The sequence below is a fragment of the Mustela putorius genome, unplaced genomic scaffold (assembly GCF_011764305.1).
Source record: "Mustela putorius furo isolate JIRA1106 unplaced genomic scaffold, ASM1176430v1.1 tig00000421_pilon_pilon_pilon, whole genome shotgun sequence".
NCBI classification, from domain to species: domain Eukaryota; kingdom Metazoa; phylum Chordata; class Mammalia; order Carnivora; family Mustelidae; genus Mustela; species Mustela putorius.
Window position 1 is genome coordinate 2,818,983 of NW_025421375.1, and position 6,721 is coordinate 2,825,703.

Consider the following 6,721-nt stretch of genomic DNA (forward strand, 5'->3'; position numbering starts at 1 on the left):
ATCCGCCATGAGCTTCTTGAGGGCAAGTACTGTGTCTTAGCTATCTTCGCACGTCCAGCATCTGGACATATAACGCATGGCCCATAGGAGACACTCGATAAATGTTTGCTGAATATTACTGAATGGTCCTGCTTGGAAGGGTACAGCTTATACGTGGCTCAGTGACACCCACGGAGCTAAGCTTCCATTATTAATCAAATCCGCTTCTGATGGGCAATCTTTCTTTAAAATATGCTTCATCACTAGATATGGTTACCAGCAAACAACCATCTTGCTCTCCTGAGAGCCAGTCTGACAAGTTTCTTCAGCAGAAAATTTCAAGTTCCTTCCCTGCCTTTCATTTTGTGTTGCTTCCACAGCCTCACCCTCTGAGGTAATTTAATTTCCCTGATTACCGATTTCAGGGGAACATCTCACTTTTGCCTCCCTGTTCTGCCCACATAAGAAAATGGTATCTGTTTCCTAGTGGATATATTCCCTAGTGGGGAATATATCGTATGGTGGAGGCAGAGTCTGTGGCACATAGTAGGCTTTGAATGACTCTTTTCTCTCAAGGGATGGCAAACACTGGATGTGGGTTCTTTAACTTCTTCCCCACCCTCTGAGGCAGCCATTGCTAAATAATCATGGCGCTTTTCTACTCCCCCCAAAGTGAAAGAACCATCACATTGTTAAAGGAGAGGCAAGTAGGTCTTCTGGACGGTGATATGGTCTCTTTGTTTTTAGGGAATTAAAAGAAATGCAAACAGCATACAGCCGGATTAAGGTCTAACCGACTAGTGTTTCTTTCTCAAGAGAGCTGAGTTGATAAATACCAATCTCCTGGTAGCTTTACTTGACAAGGTAGGACATCTTTATGTTAGTCCCTTCGATGGAGCAAGGGCATAGTTGCTTCAGATGTAAAATTACACGAAGAAAATGCAAAACTGCATTGTAGTAAAATTATGTAATAAATATGCATAGCAAAAAAGACTACTGGACATACATCAAAATGAAGATTGTGGTCTTAGAATACAGTTATAGGCAATGTTTTTCTTTCTTTTGGGGGGTCTTCTATAATGCAGTTTTATTAAAAATAACACTAAAATTAATGAAGTGACAGTTTCAATTCTAAAATTTTCTAAATAGAAGGAATATTTAAGAATAGGGCAAATGGGTTCTCATGATTTGTAAGGGTCTGAAGGAGAGGGGAAGTAAGCAATGAGTTTTTATTGGTTTCCTGCTTCTTAGTTATGTACAGAAAGAGAGACAAACCCATCTAAAGGCAGCCATGTGCCAAAATTATTTTAAAACAAGACTTCCATTTCCCCCAAGAAGAGTAGGCCTTGGTACCTTAATTAGAAAACTGGGAATGATTCACTAGCTGTACTATTTCAGCTTGTGTGTGTGTATGTGCGTCTGTCTGTCTGTCCTTCGAGGTCAGAGGTAAGTATGGACCATCTGGAATCATAGTCTCTTCTCTGTGTAACCTGGTTTTATTCCAGAGCGTAATAGTTATTACATCCATACAGCTTATGAACTGGAAGTCTGTGTATCCACTTCAAATACTCCAATATTGACTGTTTTTAAAAGGGCCCATTTTAATCTGACCATCGCTGTAACATGCAGAGAAGAACTTGCAAAAAAACAATAAGGGAAAACAAAAGAATGTTGTCCTTTTGTTGTAATCTGCTGGCAGACATGAGATGCATGCTTTGAAATGGAGCATTTACTAAGAGAACACTGCATACCGTGTCTCTCTGAGGAAGCTGACTTGTTTATCTACAAGATAAGGAACATGTGTAGCCAGGTGCATTACTAGTTGTTTTCAGAAACTCAGTGTCTGGGTTTGGAAATGATTTGAAAATTTTTTTTTTCTCCCGGAGGCTGTAGTTTTCTCTCTAATTATTAGTGGAATGTTGTGTAAAAGCCAAAGTTGTGATCCCTTCTTAAGTTGCAAGTTCATTTCCACACTGTGATACCAGATTTTTTTTTTTTTTTTTTTTTTACCCATCCTCTTTAGAATAACTGCCTTGGAAGTCTCTCTCATGTTGGTTCCCAACACTTAAAAATTTGTCTACAAATCCCCTAAAAATGTGGATTGATATATAAAAAGTCATTACCCACCATCCCTCCCTGACTTGTGTGCATTATACCACATGACATTCTAAAATAGGAGTGAGTGGAACTTGTCTCTTGACTTTCGTGGGTAAACTTCTTGGGGGAGTTAGTGGTCATGCATTCTGCCTGATGCAGAACACTCAGTTCTTATCCCCTCCTAACTCACCACACTCTGGAATCAAACTTGCTCTTAGGATCTTTTCTCTGATTTCAGCTTCCTTGATTGTCCCATTTCCCTACTGTTAGTCATTTCTTCTTTTCTAGACACCTTCTTTGGTTTCCATGTCTTGGTACTTTCTTGGTTCTCCCTCTGCCTTTCTGCTTACTTCCTTACTTCCTTTAAGAGCTGCTCAGCACCCGTCTGCCTTCTAAAAGTAGGAATTTCCAAAGGGTATGCCTTGATTCTCCTGTTGTGCCTGCTCCCTCCATGACCTAACCTGCGACCACCTTCAACTAAGTATTAGGTTTCATCACTTTCCACACAAGTTGGATATATTTCAACTTTAATAACCTGCCTGGACTTCAAAGTTGCCCTATTTCCAACTGAGATCATTATCTCCCCCCCCCCACACCCCAAATTAGCTCTTCTTTCTTAATTCCCTGTTTTCAAGTATGGCAACACAATTCTTTTATGGACCTAGACGCCAACATGGATCTGTATTTGCTGCCTTCCTCTCTGTGGCCCCAGCATTTGGATGGTCAGGAGGTTCTGCCAACTCTCCATGGTGATGTTTTCTTGAATTCTCCCTTCCCACACTTCTGGTACTGGGTCAGATCCTCCTTCTATACTAAGAACTATTATAATGGCCTCTTCCTGGTCTCAGTATTCTCCAACACAACACTCTTCCCATTGTGCTTTGATCATGACACATTCCATGCTCCAGAACATTCAATGGCTCCCCATTCTCCAACAATGTAAGAGCACACCCTTCTTGCATTCAAGCACACATAGCTTTCTAACCCAGTCTTCCAGCAGCCTGTACATGTACCCCATCCTGGGCTGAATTTACACCAGCGTATCTGTTGTTTCCTGGATGTTCCATGTGTCATAATTTTACGCATTTTCTTGCTTTCATCTCAGATATCCTTCCTGGTTATTTCTGTTCTAGAAATCTTATTCATCTTATTAGACTCCATCCACTTCCTTCACAAGCCTCTCCTTACCCCACCAGACTACACACCTGTCATTATCCTATTTCCTTTTGTATTCTGCCTCATAGTATAGTTGTTTGTATACCGTTTAGTCCTCTTTACTAATCAGAAACATGTCATCAGAAGAGAGGGGCTTGATTCTCAGTCTAGCTGTCATATACCTCTTTTGAGCCTTGCTATCCTCATTCAAAAAATGCAGATAATGAGAGAGTGTAACAGTGATTAAGACCTTGGGCTTCGGAGGCAGGCTGACCCGGATGGTAAGTTCCCACTATATACTGTCCATCATTATGATTGCTATAAATTCCCTCATGGGGTTGTTGCAACAATCCTGTGAGGTAAGAGAAAAGCACTCCCTTAGCATCAAGTGCCCCAAACACAGGACATTCTCAGCTCTGTGAAATTAACAAGGAATACATGAGAGCTGGCAGCTCCAGGATCTAAGTCCCCGTGAACAATGGAGGTGGGCGTGTCATTATAAACAATAACTTGCTGTAGAAATAAGGTATGACCCACCTTCATCTTTGAACCTTCTGGGGTGGTTTGGCAAAGGAGTAAATGGTAGAGCCTTGGATTTTCTCAAATCCTAAGACAATGAATTCTGTGAAGTCTCCGTTTCCTTAGCTATAAAATATGGCTAACTGTAGCAACCACAGATAGTAGATAAGGCGATTATAAAGTTCTAAGTACAGTTTTTGGCATAAAGCAGCTGCTTCATAAATGTCAGATTCCTTTCTCCTATTTGCTCCTTTTCCCAAAAGTGCCTCACACCCAGTATAAACTTACCAAATATTTGTTGAAGTTAACTGAACTTTAAAATACTGAGTATGTGGGGTACCTGGGTGGCTTGCTCAGTCGGTGAGGCATCTGACTTAGGCTCAGGTCATGATCTTGGGGGCCTGGAATCAAGCCCCATGTGGAGTTCCAGGCTCATCGGGGAGTCAGCATCTCCCTTAGCCTCCGCCCCTCCCCCCACTCATGCTCACTCACTCTGTGTTCTCAAATAAATAAATAAAAATCTTTAAAACTTAAAAAAAAAAATACCGAGTATGTGCCCAGAATATGTGTATCTTTCACAGGGGATTAGTACTTTATCTGGCTAACAGACTGACTCCTGAAGCAGCCAGAAGTAAATCCCTTCAGAGATTTAAAATATATAATTAACTCTTTATTAAAACTGGATTCTCCGAAAAAGTTTTCAAGAGAGACAAAAATTATAGCAAGAACTAAAAGGAAAATCTGGCACCGCAAAGTAGCCCTACAGCGCCATGGCTCTCTCTGTGCTCAGATACTGTAATGGTTAGGCAGCTGTAGAACAAAGCAATTTCCTGTTTTCCTACCAGACTCAAACAAAACAAGCCTCAAAGCAAATATACCGCTATTTTTTTCCCTTCTAAATAAGTTCACGCATACAACAACCTATTGAGGGACTGTATTCTAAGGGTTTTGCCTGCGCTAATTTATCTGATCCTCAAGCCACCACATGTGGTAAGTACAATTATCATTCCCATGTCAGAGATTATGAAAATAAGGCACAGAAAGGGTAGCTGTGCAACATCACACAGCTAACCAGTGCCAGAGCTAGGATTAAGGATCTTGGCTCTAGAGAATTTACTTGTAACTGTATATACAAATGATGTATTTAGTGCCCCAGTTGAGAAAGCACTAAGGTAAGGATTCTCAACCCTAGCTATATATCTGAGTCACCTAGGAAGTGATATATGGAAGCAGATGCTCGGGTCCAGATCAAGACAGACTTAATCAAACTCTCCAAGTGAGGTCCAGCTGTATGTAGTTTGGGAGGCATCTCTGGGAACAGAGATGGAGCTAAGGCTTGGCACACTGACTCCAGGGCAAGAAGAGTCTGTGGCTACAAGACATCATGGAAGAAGGCTCAGGAGAGGCTCATTTCCTACCATGCACCTCACCCAAGACCAGCACTACATTTGAAACCCACACCCATGACCGCACACCCGTGTCCTCGAAGGTGCGACTGTTGAAGCTTCTACAGCCCGGGTAAGAGCCTGAATCACTGCACACAGAATGAAAGGCCACGCCTCGCATTCTAACTGCACCCACGTATGCATCCCATTAGAGCTGATGGCAGCCATAATGCGATGCCAGATCCCTGGGACACTGGCTAACTGCAGATGCAGTGAGATGGGCTGCTGGGGAGAGCTGCTGCCATGTGAGCCTTCTTTTCCTTGACTGTTTTTTCAGCTTGTGAGTTGCAATACGAGTGCCTTTTTGGTGGTTGGGTTTATTTATTTCAGGGGGTGGGGAGTGGGATGGGAAAGGGTACTCATTTCTGTATCACTGCCTCTGGCGTAAGAGGCAAAGTTGAGGTTAACTGCCAACAGCTTCCCCTTTCTCTTCTTTTTGTTCACTCAATCTGTCTGGACCAATGCACAAGGAAAAAAGACAGACAGAATGGCCCTCCAAAGTTGCACTCTGTTTTAAAGCTGATAAAGGATGTGTTTCCCACAGCTTAGGAGAAAAATATATTATCAAGTGCCTAAGCAATTAAACAAATGGTATTTGCAAACATCTGCTGTCCAGAACCGTTGCCTGTGTTCAAACAAAGCCTCACACTGTCTTTGGCAAACCAGGGTGAGAAAAGCTGGGTGCCATTTGCTAAATGAACTCTTCCAGATTACAGTTCTGTGGCCTGAGGGAATTAATTCAAATCCACATGGGGAAATTCATTCCCAAAGAGGTAGTTATTCCCTAAGAGAATCAAAGAAACGAGGACCTAGAGTAAAGTTGGCAGTAAGTCAATGAGTGTTTATTACCCTCTACTAAACCATATTTATTATTTATGTCTAAATCACAGAATCCTAAAGTTAAAAAGACTCTAAAGGGAGAATGAGACTTTGGTTGAAAAGGACTTCTAACAGTACCACTGCTTCCCAGTCACTGGTACCTAGGAAGATACAACCCAAGAAGGAAACTTGCAAGGGCATCACTGACACTGACGGCCAAATGCCCAATCTGGGGGACAATAGCACTAGTGGTTAGGAAATGCAGACTCTAGATCTTAATTCTGGCCCCACCATTTAATAGTTGAGTGAGATTCGTGTTCTCATCTGTGAAGATGAGATCATGGGCCACTTTCATAGGCTTGTTCTAAGGATTAGAGAAGTTAATGCCCATAAAGCTCTCAACAACCATATGTGGCACCAAGTAAGTATCCCATAATTGCTAGCTACGAGTAGCAGAGTTTTGTGACTATTATTGTTGTCATTGTAAAACAGAATTTTCCCCATTGTCCCGAAATTGTAATGAAAGAAGACAATCATGGCCTAAAATGTCCTAGGTCTACTGAGGTGTTTGTTTCTGTCTTCCCCACCTCAGACCCTAGTCCCCCAATTGATATAAAGGCAGAACTGGCAGGGAAGTGTGGACTTCAGGTGAATATTCAGAGAAAGAGGCTACACCTGCTGCCCTCCCTTCCCTCTGGAGGAGGGTA